This window comes from Bos indicus, chromosome 6, assembly GCF_029378745.1.
Source record: "Bos indicus isolate NIAB-ARS_2022 breed Sahiwal x Tharparkar chromosome 6, NIAB-ARS_B.indTharparkar_mat_pri_1.0, whole genome shotgun sequence".
Lineage (NCBI taxonomy): Eukaryota > Metazoa > Chordata > Mammalia > Artiodactyla > Bovidae > Bos > Bos indicus.
In genome coordinates, this window is record NC_091765.1 from 16,705,097 (window position 1) to 16,720,529 (window position 15,433).

Here is a 15,433-nt window from a genome sequence, read left to right on the forward strand (position 1 = left end):
TTTAGAATCTTAGAACTTTCACATATGAACAGGTTAGGTTCCCAAAGCTCCTTTCTTCAAAAGTCTCAATACTCACAAATCCAGGGTGAACTCTCTTAGGTCACAAATGTATTTCCACCAAACAGAAAAGTGAGTTTCTTTGAAGCTTTAGAACCAAGCTTACTCATCTCTTTTCTGTTGATATAAGATGTAAAGTGGTGCATCTCAAACTACAATGTGCCTATGAATCATTTGAAGATCTTGTTAAAATGCAACTTCTGATTTGGTAGACTTGGGAAGCGCTGAGGTTCTGAGTTTCTGGCCAGCTCCCAGGAGATACTGATGCTTGTGGTCCACAACCACTCTTTGTGCAGCAAGGTTCCAAAGGCATCTTTTCATTTACATTTCAAAGTGCACTGAGGAAAGGAATGCCCTCCGAAGGGAGCCCTTTAGCAGCTACTGTGTATTCCCACCCACTCATGTGGATGAAAGAAGACAGTGAAAAAGCTAGCTTCAAACTCAACATTCAAAAATGAAGATCATAGCAGCTAGCCACATCACTTCATGTCAAATAGATGGGGAAACAATGGAAACCATGACACACTTTATTTTCTAGGGCTCCAAAATCACTGCAGATGGTGACTGCAGCCATGAAATTAAAAGATGCTTGCTCCTTGGAAGAAAAGCTATGACAAACCTAGACAGCATATTAAAAAACATAAGCATTACTTTGCCGACAAAGATCCATATAGTCAAAGCTATGGTTTTACCAGTAGTCATGTATGAATGTGAGAGTTGGACCATAAAGAAGGCTGAGTGCTGAAGAATTGATGCTTTTGAATTGCAGTGTTGGAGAAGACACTTGAGAGTCCTTTGGACTGCAAGGAGATCAAACCAGTCAATCCTAAAGGAAATCAATCCTGAATATTCACTGAAAAGACTGATGCTGAAGCTGAAGCTCTAATACTTTGGCCACCTGATGCAAAGAGCTGACTCATTGGAAAAGACCCTGATGCTGGGAAAGACTGAAGGCAAGAGGAGAAGGGGATGACAGAGGATGAGATGGTTGGATGGCATCACCGACTCGATGGACATGAGTTTGAGCAAGCTCTGGGAGATGGTGAAGAACAGGGAAGCCTGGCATGCTGTAGTCCATGGGGTCACAAAGAGTCAGAGACAACTGAGCAACTGAACAACAATAACATGTTGAAGTATAGATTTAAATAGGTCTGGCACATCCGTGGCTTTCTACACAAGTAGTACTTTTTAAAGATACTGACCCACCGGTGACCCAGCAGAAATGATTCCTCCAACTTCCCCAGAACCCTTGGTGGCAGGCAGTTGGGGGTAGGTGGGGAGCCGTGGCGTAGATCTGGGGACCAGGTGTGGTGACTGCAGACTGTGGGAATGGCAAGCAACTACTAACGTTCTTCCGGATGCAAAGTAGAATTTCATAAGAATCTAATGGATGGCAAAGAGAAAACCTATGGTGGTCGTGTGGGCCCTGATGCCATGTATGTCAAATTAGTATCTTCCGATGGTCATGAATTTATTGTAAAAAAAGAACATGATCTAACATCAGGAACAATTAAAGCCATGTTGAGTGGTCCAGGTCAATTTGCTGAGAATGAAACTAATGTAGTCAATTTTAGAGAAATCTCTTCACATGTGCTACCAAAAAGTATGCATGTATTTCACCTACAAGTTTCATTCCATGGAGATTCTTGAATTCCCAATTACACCTGAAATTGCCCTGGAACTACTGATAGCTAGGAACTTCCTAGATTGTTAAATAAAATAAATTATAATAAACTGTTAACTTTTTTCAGTATTTAATACCTATAGTTCAGTTAGTAATTTTTTTTAATCTATAGAATGTTGCCTGTGTGCAATTGAACTTTGAATTCATTGCAAAGCAGATTATCTTCTGTTCTTTGCCTAGCAGAGTTGAAATTTGTTTGATACATCAACAAATTAAGACATGAACAAATATGCCATGCTTAGGTGGTTTTGCCTTACCCTTAGATGTGATTTTTTTAAATTAGAGCTGTGGTGATACAGTAAATGCTGAAATTTAGGTATAAATTGAACATGTTCTATAGGTAATTAATGGGGTTATATATTTTTATGTTTTTAGTATTTTTCAAAAACCCATTCTGATCTTATAGCAGTTGTTAGCATTATTAGAGTTATACAGTTGCATATCGTTGCAAATAATTGCATTATAAACATACTTATAATTTAGCCAAAATATTGATTTTTATAACTGTCAGATTTGAGAGTTGAAATTTCTTAAGTATCTTTTGATAAATATCAGTATTGTTTAAGTGTATCTTATCTTTTTGTTTATTGCTACAATTTAAGAACTTTATTTAAAATTTTAGAAGATTACTAAGTATAGCTTTAGAAGCAGGGACTTTTTGAACAGTAACCACACGGTCAACAAGTAAACTACATGACTTTTGTTTTGCATGCATTGTGCATTTTGGTCAATCCAAAGTACTGTGTTTTCATTGACTCTAAAGTTTCCTTTGCAATGTTAAAAAAAAAAAAGATAGTGAACCGCCTCCTAATGGGTTACTATGCTTGATGTTGACATTGATCATCTTGCCACCCATTCAACGATGTTTCTATTTTGCCAATTACTTTTCCTCTGGCTGGATATTGTTTGTCCTAGAAAAATACTGTATTAGCACAGGCTGCCATGGCATCCCACTCCAGCACTCTTGCTTGGAAAGTCCCATGGATGGAGGAGCCTGGTGGGCTGCAGTCCATGGGGTCGCTAAGAGTCGGATACGACTGAGTGACTTCACTTTCACTTTTCACTTTCATGCATTAGAGAAGGAGATGGCAACCCACTCCAGTGTGCTTGCCTGGAGAATCCCAGGGACGGGGGAGCCTGGTGGGCTGCAGTCTATGGGGTCACACAGAGTCGGACACGACTGAAGCAACTTAGCAGCAGCAGCAGCAGCCATAACAAAATACCATAGCCTGACTGGCTTAAACAACAGAAATTTCTTGTCTCACAGCTCTGGCAGCTGGAAGTCTGAAATCAGAGTTCTAGTGAGAGCTCTCTTCCTAGCTTGCAGGGCTCCACCTTCTCACTGTGTTTTCTCATGTCTGTGGGGAGAGCTCTCTCTCTTGTGTCTCTTCTTATGAGGGCACCAGTTCTATCAGATCAGGGTTCCAAACTTCTGACCTCATTTAACCTTAATCACCTCTTCAAAGGCCCTATTTCCAATACAATCACATGAGGGGTGGTGGTGGCTACGGCTTCAACATGTGAATGTAGAAGCAACAAATCAGAATCAGAGGGGCCTTTAGGTGATCCAACTGCTAGTCTCCTTTGGGTGCAAAACCCTTGTTTACTTATTAAGTGAAAATACTCTTATTTTCCAGCTCTGCTCTGACATGAAGGAGCTGGAAAGCTCTACCCCAGAAGAAAATTACTTTGTACAATCTTTAGTGCCATCTGCTGGAAGCAGGCAAAATTGATATACTGTTGCTCCAGAAAGTTGATTTTTTTTTTTTTTTTAATGAAACTGATGCTGGGAGGGATTGGGGGCAGGAGGAGAAGGGGACGACAGAGGATGAGATGGCTGGATGGCATCACTGACTCGATGGACATGAGTCTGAGTGAACTCCGGGAGTTGGTGATGGGCAGGGAGGCCTGGCGGGCTGCGATTCATGGGGTCGCAAAGAGTTGGACACGACTGAGTGACTAATCTGATCTGAAGTTAAAATATAAGGAGTGTCTTTATTACAGAAAATTAGTTTAAAAATTTTAAACCACTTTAAAGGATAAACTTCAGTTAGCTGAAAAAGAATCAGTTGTGTGAGACAATTCACTATTCAGAAAATGCCAGATTGAAAAAAATTCAAATTGGTATGAAATTTCAAAAATTTCATCTCAATTCATTTAGAGAGGACATACTTTAAAAAACAACTATGATGGCAAGATGTCTAAAAATCTTGCCTTATTAAAAATGTCCAAGAATTTGCAGGGTTGAAGGTATCCCCACATTGGGACAAAAGTTCAGCAACTTGCACCCAATTCCAGATTCCACAGTCTGTCATTCTATTTGTCATTTGGATTTCGTTTAGTTTCATATTTTCAATAATTATAAAACTTTTATTAATATCCTTGAAGTCTTCAAAGTCATATCCAAGTCTAATTTCAGTAAAATTTAAACCTGTTATGAGCTGAATTGTGTTCCCTCATAATTCAAAAAGGGCTTCCCTGATAGCTCAACTGGTAAAGAATCCACCTCCACTCTGGGAGACCTGGCTTGAGTCCTTGGGTTGGGAAGATCCCCTGGAGAAAGGAAAGGCTACCCACTCCAGTATCCTGGCCTGGAGAATTCTATGGACTATATAGTCCCTGGGGTTGCAAAGAGTCGGACATGACTGAGTGACTTTCAGTTTTCATAATTCAAATGTTGAAGTTCCAACCCCTAATAACTCAGAATGTGACTGTATTTGGAGATAGGACCTTTAAAGGGGTAATTAAGGCAAAGTGAGGTCATATGCTGCTGCTGCTAAGTCGCTTCAGTCATGTCCAACTCTGTGCAACTCCATAGACGGAAGCCCACCAGGCTCCCCCGACCCTGGGATTCTCCAGGCAAGAACACTGGAGTGGGTTGCCATTGCCTTCTCCAATGCATGTAAGTGAAAAGTGAAAGGGAAGTCGCTCAGTCGTGTCCAACCCTCAGCAACCCCATGGACTGCAGCCCACCAGGCTCCTCTGTCCATGGGATTGTCCATAGACAGGTCCTAATCCATTATGGCTGGTGTCCTTATGAGAAGAGGAAGGACCCTGTTAGGACACAGAGAGAAGGCACCATCTGCAAGCCAGTGAACCCTGCTGAAACACTGACTGCTAGCCCCCAGGACTATGAGAAAATAAATTCTTATTGTTTTAAGTCAACCAGTCTGTGGTACTTTGTTATGGCAACTCTAACAGACTAAACAATGTCCTTCCTGTGGGGGTCCTTCCTTTTCTCTAAACTATATTGAAGGAGAGTTTCTTTACTTCCTTGGTTCACCATCTCTTTCAAAAAGTTGTTTTTTTTTTTTTTCTTATAACAGCCTTCTTCTTCGCTAATGAAAAGTAGAAATCAAGGAGATTCCTAAAGACAGTTGCTATGTAATAGACTCAAATAGTCCTTATTACACTCTAGCAAACATATGATGTTATAGGGTTCAAGTTACAGGAAACTTGGTATAAGTAAGGGTCATTTTAAACAAGAACTTCTCCCAGGAGATTTTCTCCTTTTAACTATAACAAAGTAGGGAATGTAGAGAAACATTCAGGAAAAAAAGATTGCATATTCTAAGGGATGCCACATGCTTTAAGAGAATAGCGAAAGGCCTCCAGTCGTCTCCTTGGTGTGACTGGAGCCCAGGTACACCTCACCCCATGGCTTCTCACTTTTACACCACGTAGGGAAAATGTCGGAAAAGGTAGTGAACAAAGTAGAAGCAAAACTCCGAGGGACTCGGGGATTGAAAGAGCAGGAGGACGGACTTCCGTGGTGGTCCAGTGGCTGAGATTCCGCAGTCCCAGTGTAGAGGGCCTGGGTTCCATCCCTAGTCAGGTAGTTAGATCCCACATGCCACAGCTAAGACCTGTACAGTCAAATAAAAGAATACAAAACAAACATTAAGAAAAAAGAGCAGGAGGAGGTTTTAGCTGTCATGAGTAAGGAGCTTGTAAGAAGCTTCAGAGAGAGAAGAGATTATGTTGTAGGAGGGTTTCCTATTTGCTTTTCCACTGAAAGGCCTCGTTATTAATACATCTCTATGGTGATGGTTTAGTCGCTAAGTTGTGTCGACTCTTGCGACTGCCCTTCCTCAACGCCCCAAGGACTGTAGCCTGCCAGGCTCCTCTGACCATGGGGTTTCCCAGGCAGGAATACTGGAGTGGGTTGCCATTTCCTTCTCCAGGGGATTTTCCTGACCCAGGCATCGAACCCAGGTCTCCCGCATTGCAGGCGGTTTCTTTACTGACTGAGCTAGGAGGGAAGCCACCATACACCTCTAAAGAAACTTCTAAATCCTTTTTTGGATTAAGTTTGTTCAGTCTACACTGGGTACTATGTGATCCAGTGTCTGTGAGGCATCTCATTCAAAGATAATGGGACTAATTTTGTAAATAAGTTTCTTTTAAGGACACTTTTAATACTAAAGATCTTTATTATTTACAAAATTAGTCCCATTATCTTTGAATAAGATGCCTCACAGACACCGGATCACATGGTACCCAGTTGTAGACTGAACAAACAATCCAAAAAGAATTTCCAGTCCCCATTGTTCTTATTTCCTGGATCTGGGGGTGGGGTTTGATATGTGAGTAAAGCGGGCCTTTCCTGCCTACTTTCCAAGACAAGAAAAAAAAAAGTTCTTTGTTTTCCATGAAACTGTAGTGGACCTCTAAGTTGCATAGCTGAAGCATATAATCTAATCCATATACTTTCTCCATAACTACTAGTGGGAAAATTTGCAGTCCTGATGTCTATTAGTTTCTCCCCCTTCAACTAAAGTTTGGAAAATATGTGCTTTGAGACACACTGTGGGCTGAGTTAACATTTCTTCTCTGTGTTTTATTTTTATTTTTTGTAAATTAATTAATTTGTTTTAATTGGAGGCTAATTACTTTACAATATTGTATTGGTTTTGCCATACACTGACGTGAATCCGCCACGAGTGTACATGTGTCCCCCATCCTGAACGCCCCCTCCCTCTTCCATCCCCATCCCATCCCTCTGGGTCATCCCAGTGCACCAGCTCTGAGTGCCCTGTCTCATGCATGGAACCTGGACTGGTGATCCATTTCACATATGGTAATATACATGTTTCAATGCTGTCTCTCAAATCATCCCACTCTCGCCCTCTCCCAGAGTCCAAAAGACTGTTCTATACATGTGTGTCTCTTTTGCTGTCTCACATATAGGGTCATCGTTACCATCTTTCTAAATTCCATATATATATGCTTTAATATACTGTATTGGCGTTTTTCTTTCTGATTTACTTCACTTTGTATAATAGGCTCCAGTTTTATCCACCTCATTAGAACTGATTCAAATGCTTTCTTTTTAATAGCTGAATAATATTCCGTTGTGTATATCTACCCCAACTTTCTTATCCATTCGTCTGCCAATGGACATCTAGGTTGCTTCCATGTCCTGCCTTTTGTAAACAGTGCTGTTGAATGTTGGGGTCAGGTGTCTCTTTCAATTCTGGTTTCCTCGGAGTGTATGCCCAGCAGTGGGATTGCTAGGTCGTATGGCAGTTCTATTTCCAGTTGTTTGAGGAATCTCAACACTGTTCTCCATAATGGCTGTACTAGTTTGCTTTCCTGCCAACAGTGTAAGAGGGTTCCCTTTTCTCTGCACCCTCTCCAGCATTTATTGTTTATAGACTTTTTGATAGCAGCCATTCTGACCGGGGTGAGATGGTACCTCATTGTGGTTTTGATTTGCATTTCTCTGATAATGAGTGATGTTGAGCATCTTTTCATGTGTTTGTTAGCTATCTGTATGTCTTCTTGGAGAAATGTCTGTTTAGTTCTTTGGCCCATTTTTTGATTGGGTCGTTTATTTTTCTGGAATTGAGCTGCATGAGCTGCTTGTATATTTTTGAGATTAATTCCGTCAGTTGCTTCATTTGCTATTATTTTCTCCCATTCTGAAGGCTGTCTTTTCACCTTGCTTGTAGTTTCCTTTGTTGTGCAAAAGCTTTTAAGTTTAATTATATCCCATTTGTTTATTTTTGCTTTTATTTCCATTACTCTGGGAGGTGGGTCATAGAGGATCTTGCTGTGATTTATGTCAGAGAGTGTTTTGCCTATGTTCTCCTCTAGGAGTTTTATAGTTTCTGGTCTTACATTTCAATCTTTAATCCATTTTGAGTTTATTGTTGTGTATGGTGTTAGAAAGTGTTCTAGCTTCATTCTTTTACAAGTGGTTGACCATTTTTTCCCAGCACCACTTGTTAAAGAGATTGTCTTTTCTCCATTGTATATTCTTGCCTCCTTTGTCAAAAATAAGGTGTCCATAAGTGCATGGATTTATCTCTGGGCTTTCTGTTTTGTTCCATTGATCTATATTTCTGTCTTAGTGCCAGTTCTGTTGGAGAAGGCAATGGCACCCCACTCCAGTACTCTTGCCTGGAAAATCCTATGGATGGAGGAGCCTGGTGGGCTGCAGTCCATGGGGTCGCTAGGAGTCTGACATGACTGAGCGACTTCACTTTCACTTCTCACTTTCATGAATTGGAGAAGGAAATGGCAACCCATTCCAGTGTTCTTGCCTGGAGAATCCCAGGGACAGGGGAGCCTGGTGGGCTACCGTCTATGGGGTCACACAGAGTTGGACACGACTGAAATGACTTAGCAGCAGCAGCAGCAGCAGCAGCGGCAGCAGACAGTTCTGTCTTGGTGACTGTAGCTTTGTAGTATACAGCCTGAAGTCAGGCAGGTTGATTCCTCCAGTTCCATTCTTCTTTCTTAAGATTGCTTTGGCTATTCGAGGTTTTTTGTATTTCCATACAAATTGTGAAATTATTTGTTCTAGTTCTCTGAAAAATACCATTGGTAGCTTGATAGGGATTGCATTGAATCTATAGATTGCTTTGGGTAGTATACACATTTTCACCATATTGATTCTTCCGACCCATGAACATGGTATATTTCTCCATCTATTTGTGTCATCTTTGATTTTTTATCAGTGTTTTATAGTTTTATATATATAAGTATTTTGTCCCTTTAGGTAGATTTATTCCTAAGTATTTTATTCTTTTCTCTGCAATGGTGAATGAAATTGTTTCCTTAATTTCTCTTTCTGTTTTCTCATTGTTAGTGTATAGGAATGCAAGGGATTTCTGTGTGTGTTAATTTTATGTCCTGCAACTTTACTATATTCATTGATTAGTTCTAGTAATTTTCTGGTGGAGTCTTTAGGGTTTTCTATGTAGAGGATCATGTCATCTGCAAACAGTGAGAGTTTTACTTCTTCTTTTCCAATCTGGATTCCTTTTATCCCTTTTTTCTTCTTTGAACGCTGTGGCTAAAACTTCCAAAACTATGTTGAATAGCAGTGGTGAGAGTGGGCACCCTTGTCTTGTTCCTGACTTTAGGGGAAATGCTTTCAATTTTTCACCGTTGAGGATAATGTTTAACGTTTGCTGTGGGTTTATCATATATGGCTTTTATTATGTTGAGGTATGTTCCTTCTATGCCTGCTTTCTGGAGGGTTTTTATTATAAATGGATGCTGAATTTTGTCAAAGGCTTTCTCTGCATCTATTGAGATAATCATATGGTTTTTATCTTTAAATTTATTAATGTGGTGTATCACATTGATTGATTTGTGAATATTGAAGAATCCTTGCATCCCTGGGATAAAGCCCACTTGGTCATGATGTTTGATCTTTTTAATATGTTGTTGGATTCTGTTTGCCAGAATTTTGTTGAGGATTTTTGCATCTATGTTCATCAGTGATATTGGCCTGCAGTTTTCTTTTTTTGTGGCATCTTTGTCTGGTTTTCGTTTTAGGGTGATGGTGGCCTCATAGAATGAGTTTGGAAGTTTACCTTCCTCTGCAATTTTCTGGAAGAGTTTGAGTAGCATAGGTGTTGAAAGGAAGTGAAAGTGAAGTCATTCAGTCATGTCTGACTCTTTGTGACCCCACGGACTGTAGCCTACAGGCTCCTCCATCCATGGGGTTTTCCAGGCAAGAATGCTGGAGTGAGTTGCCATTTAGATCTTCTCTAAATTTTTGGTAGAATTCACCTGTGAAGCCATCTGGTCCTGGGCTTTGTTTGTTGGAAGATTTTTTTATTACAGTTTCGATTTCTGTGCTAGTGATGGGTCTGTTAAGATTTTCTATTTCTTTCTGGTTCAGTTTTGGAAGGTTATACTTTTCTACGGAGAAGGCAATGGCACCCCACTCCAGTACTCTTGCCTGGAAAATCCCATGGACGGAGGAGCCTGGAAGGCTGCAGTCCATGGGGTCGCTAAGAGTTGGACACGACAGAGCGACTTCACTTTCACTTTTCACTTTCATGCATTGGAGAAAGAAATGGCAACCCACTCCAGTGTTCTTGCCTGGAGAGCGAGGGGGGAGCCTGGTGGACTGCTGTCTATGGGGTTGCACAGAGTCGGACACGACTGAAGCGACTTAGCAGCAGCAGCAGCATACTTTTCTAAGAATTTGTCCATTTCTTCCAAGTTGTCCATTTTATTGGCATATAGTTGCTGAGAGTAGTCTCTTATGATCCTTTGTATTTCTGTGTTGTCTATTGTGATTTCTCCATTTTCATTTCTAATTTTGTTGATTTGATTCTTCTCCCTGTCTTTCTTGATGAGTCTGGCTAATGGTTTGTCTATTTTATTTATCTTCTCAAAGAACCAGCTTTTAGTTTTGTTGATTTTTGCTATAGTCTTCTTTGTTTCTTTTTCATTTATTTCTGCTGTAATTTTTATGTCTTTATTTCTACTAACTCTGGGGTTCTTGATTTCTTCTTTTTCTAGTTGCTTTAGATGTAAAGTTAGGTTATTTATTTGACTTTTCTCTTGTTTCTTGAGGTAAGCTTGTATTACTATGAACCTTCCCCTTAGCACTGCTTTTACTGAATCCCATAGGCTTTGGGTTGTTGTGTTTTCCTTTTCATTCATTTCTATGCATATGTTGATTTCTTCTGTGATTTGTTGGTTATTCAGAAGTGTGTTGTTTAGCCTCCATATGTTTGTATTTTTAATAGTTTTTTTTTTCCTGTAGGTGACATCTAATCTTACCACATTGTGGTCAGAAAAGATGCTTGAAATGATTTTAATTTTTTTGAATTTACCAAGGCTAGATTTATGGCCCAGGATGTGATCTATCCTGGAGAATGTTCCGTGTGCACTTGAGAAAAAGGTGAAATTCATTGTTTTTGGGTGAAGTGTCTTACAGATACCAATTAGGTCTAACTGGTCCATTGCATCATTTAAAGTTTATGTTTCTTGCTAATTTTCTGTTTAGTTGATCTATCCATAGGTGTGGGTGGGGTATTAAAGTCTCCCACATTATTGTGTTATTGTTAATTTCCCCTTTCATACTTAGCATTTGCCTTATGTATTGCAGTGCTCCTATGTTGGTGCATATATATTTATAATTCTTATATCTTCTTCTTGGATTGATCCTTTGATCATTATGTAGTGTCTTTCTTTGTCTCTTTTCACAGCCTTTATTTCAAAGTCTATTTTATCCAATATGAGTATTGCTACTCCTGCTTTCTTTTGGTCTCCATTTGCATGAAATTTCTTTTTTCAGCCCTTCACCTTCAGTCTGTATGTGTCCCTTGTTTTGAGGTGGGTCTCTTGTAGACAGCATATATAGGGGTCTTGTTTTTCCATCCATTCAACCAGTCTTTGTCTTTTGGTTGGGGCATTCAACCCATTTACATTTAAGGTAATTATTGATAAGTGTGATCCTGTTGCCATGTACTTTGTTGCTTTGGGTTCAAGTTTATAAACCTTTTCTGTGTTTCCTGTCTAGAGCAGACCCTTTAGCATTTGTTGAAGAACTGGTTTGGTGGTGCTGAATTCTGTCAGCTTTTGTTTGTCTGTAAAGCATTTGATTTCTCCTTCATATATGAATGAGATCCTTGCTGGATATAGTAATCTGCGTTGTAGATTTTTCTCTTTCATCACTTTAAGTATGTCTTGCCACTCTCTTCTGGTCTGAAGAGTTTCTATTTAAAGATCAACTGTTATCCTTATGGGAATCCCCTTGTGTGTTATTTGTTGCTTTTCCTTTGATGCTTTTAACATTTGTGCTTTGTGTTTTATTAATATGTGTCGTGGGGTGTTTTGTGTTGGGGTGTTCTACCTCAGAGGTTTATCCTGTTTGGGACTCTCTGGGTTTCTTGGACTTGGGTGGCTATTTCCTTCCCCATTTTAGGGAAGTTTTCAACTATTATCTCCTCAAGTATTTTCTCATGGCCTTTCTTTTTGTCTTCTTTTTCTGGGATGATTCTTCTTCTCCTACGATTTGAGTGTTGGGGTGTTTAACATTGTTCCAGAGGTCTCTGAGGTTGTCCTCATTTTTTAAAATTCTTTTTTCTTTTTCCCTCTCTGCTTCATTTATTTCCACCATTCTATCTTCCACCTCACTTATCCTATCTTCTGCCTCAGTTATTCTACTGTTGGTTCCCTCCAGAGTGCTTTTGATCTCAGTTATTGCATTATTCATTATTGATTGACTATTTTTTATTTCTTCTAGGTCTTTTTTAAACATTTCTTGCATCTTCTCAATCCTCGTCTCTAGGCTCTTTCTCTGTAACTCCATTTTGTTTTCAAGATGTTGGATTGTCTTTACTATCATTATTCTGAATTCTTTTTCAGGTAAACTCCCTATCTCCTCCTCTTTTGTTTGGTTTGGTGGGCATTTATCATGTTCCTTTACCTGCTGAATATTTCTCTGCCTTTTCATTTTGTTTAGGTTGCTGTGTTTGGGGTGGCCTTTCTGTATGCTAGAAGACTGTGGTTCCTCTTTATTGTGGAGCCTGCTCCCTGTGGGTGGGGTTGGACGAGTGGCTTGTCAAGGGTTCCTGGTTAAGGAAGTTTGCATCAGTGAACTGGTAGGTGGAGCTGGATCTCTTCTCTCTGGAGTGAGGAAATGTCCAGTAGTGTGTTTTGAGGTGCCTATGGGTTTGGTGTGACTTTGAGCAGGCTGTATTTTAATGCTCAGGGCTATGTTCCTGTGTTGCTGGAGAATTAGCATGGTGTGTCTTGCTCTGGAACTTGTTGGCTCTGGGGGGAGCTTGGTTTCAGTGTAGGTATGGAGGCTTTTGGATGAGCCCTTGATCAATGTTCCCTGGAGTCAGGAGTTTTCTGGTGCTTTCAAGTTTTGGATTTAAGCCTCCTGCCTCTGGCTTTCAGTCTAATTCTTACAGTAGCCTCAAGACTTCTCCATCCATACAGCACAGATGATAAAACATCTAAGTTAATGGTGAAAAGATTCTCCACAGTCTGGAACACCCAAAGAGGTTCACGGAGTTACATAGAGAAGAGAAGAGGGAGGAAGGGGATAGAGGTGACCAAGAGGAGAAGAGGGGGAGTCAAAAGGGGAGAGACCAATCTAGCCAGTGATCAGTTCCCTAAGTGTTCTGCACAGCCCAGAACACCCAGATAGATTCACAGAGTTTAGAGAAGAGAGGGGGAGGGAGGAGATAGCGGTGACCTGGGGGAGAAAAGGGAGAGTCAACAGGGGAGAGAGCAATCAACCTAGTAATCACACCCCTAAGCAAACATGGGTACTGAAGATCAGATTCTTAAAAGCACAAAATTGATAACAAATACTAAAAAGCAAAGATTAAAAATCTAGAGTAGAGATTAGACTCTGAAAAATACAATATTATAAATACAAAACAAAATCAATCACAAAAATTATAAAAAATATACGTGAAATTTGCTTTAAAAATAGGGTCTTTTTTTGGAAGGTAATAATAGATTATAAAAATGAAAATTAAAATAGTCATAAAGAACTTAAACATAAAAAATTTAAAAAATGATAATAGTAAAAATATTGAATGGTTTTCCTTGGAAATGAACAGAGATCATTCTGTCATTTTTGAGATTGCATCCAAGTATTGCATTTCAGACTCTTTTGTTGACCATGATGGCTACTCCATTTCTTCTAAGGGATTCCTGCCCACAGTAGTAGATATAATGGTCATTTGAGTTAAATTCACCCATTTCAGTCCATTTTAGTTCGCTGATTCCTAGAATGTCAACATTCACTCTTGCCATCTCCTGTTTGACCACTTCCAATTTGCCTTGATTCATGGACCTGACATTCCAGGTTCCTATGCAATATTGCTCTTTACAGCATCGGACATTGCTTCTATCACAAGTCACATCCACAACTGGGTATTGTTTTTGCTTTGGCTTCATCCCTTCATTCTTTCTGGAGTTATTTCTCCACTGATCTCCAGTAGCATATTGGACACCTACTGACCTGGGGCGTTCTTCTTTCAGTATCCTATCATTTTGCCTTTTCATACTGTTCATGGGGTTCTCAAGGCGAGAATACTGAAGTGGTTTGCCATTCCCTTCTCCAGTGGACAACATTCTGTCAGACCTCACCACCATGACCCGCCCGCTTGGGTGGCCCCACAGGCATGGCTTAGTTTCATTGAGTTAGATAAGGTTGTGGTCCTGGTGTGATTAGATTGACTAGTTTTCTGTGATTATGGTTTCAGTGTGTCTGCCCTCTGATGCCCTCTTGCAACACTTACCGTCTTACTTGGGTTTCTCTTACCTTGGACGTGGGGTAGCTCCTCCCGGCCGCTGCCCCTGGCCTTCAATATCACAGTAATCCAAGTATATGCCCCAACCAGTAATGCTGAAGAAGCTGAAGTTGAATGGTTCTATGAATACCTCCAAGACCGTTTAGAACTAACACCCAAAAAAGATGTCCTTTTCATTATAGGGGACTAGAATGCGAAAGTAGGAAGTCAAGAAACACCTGAAGTAACAGGCAAATTGGGCCTTGGAATACGGAATGAAGAAGGGCAAACTAATAGAGTTTTTCCAAGAAAATGCACTGGTCATAGCAAACACCCTCTTCCAACAACACAAGAGAAGACTCTCCACATGGACATCACCAGATGGTCAACACCGAAATCAGGTTGATTATATTCTTCGCAGCCAAAGATGGAGAAGCTCTATACAGTCAACAAAAACAAGACCAGGAGGAACTGACTGTGGCTCAGATCACAAACTCCTTATTGCCAAATTCAGACTTAAATTGAAGAAAGTAGGGAAAACCACTAGACAATTCAAGTATCACCTAAATCAAATCCCTTATGATTATACAGTGGAAGTGAGAAATAGATTTAAGGGCCTAGATCTGATAGATAAGAGTGCCTGATGAACTATGGAATGAAGTTTGTGACATTGTACAGGAGACAGGGATCAAGACCATCCCCATGGAAAAGAAATACAAAAAAGCAAAGTGGCTGTCTGGGGAGCCCTTACAAATAGCTGTGAAAAGAAGAGAAGCAAAAAGCAAAGGAGAAAAGGAAAGATATAAGCATCTGAATGCAGAGTTCCAAAGAATAGCAAGAAGAGATAAGAAAGTCTTCCTCAGCGATCAATGCAAAGAAATAGAAGCAAACAATAGAATGGGAAAGCCTAGAGATCTCTTCAAGAAAATTAGAGATACCAAGGGAAGATTTCAGAAAATATTAAGAAGAGGTGGCAGGAATACACAGAAGAGTTATACAAAAAAGATCTTCACGACCCAGATAATCACGATGGTGTGGTCACTGACCTAGAGCCAGACATCCTGGATTGTGAAGTCAAGTGGGCCTTAGAAAGCATCACTATGAACAAAACTAGTGGAGGTGATGGAATTCCAGTTGAGCTCTTTCAAATCCTGAAGGTTGATGCTGTGAAAGTGCTGCACTC

General features: G+C 40.1%; 1 pseudogene; it reads left to right on the forward strand.

Annotated features, from left to right (window-relative positions):
* The first annotated feature begins 1,443 nt into the window (after window positions 1-1,443).
* Window positions 1,444-1,988, forward strand: LOC109560119 (elongin-C pseudogene; annotated as a pseudogene).
* The last annotated feature ends 13,445 nt before the right edge of the window (window positions 1,989-15,433 follow it).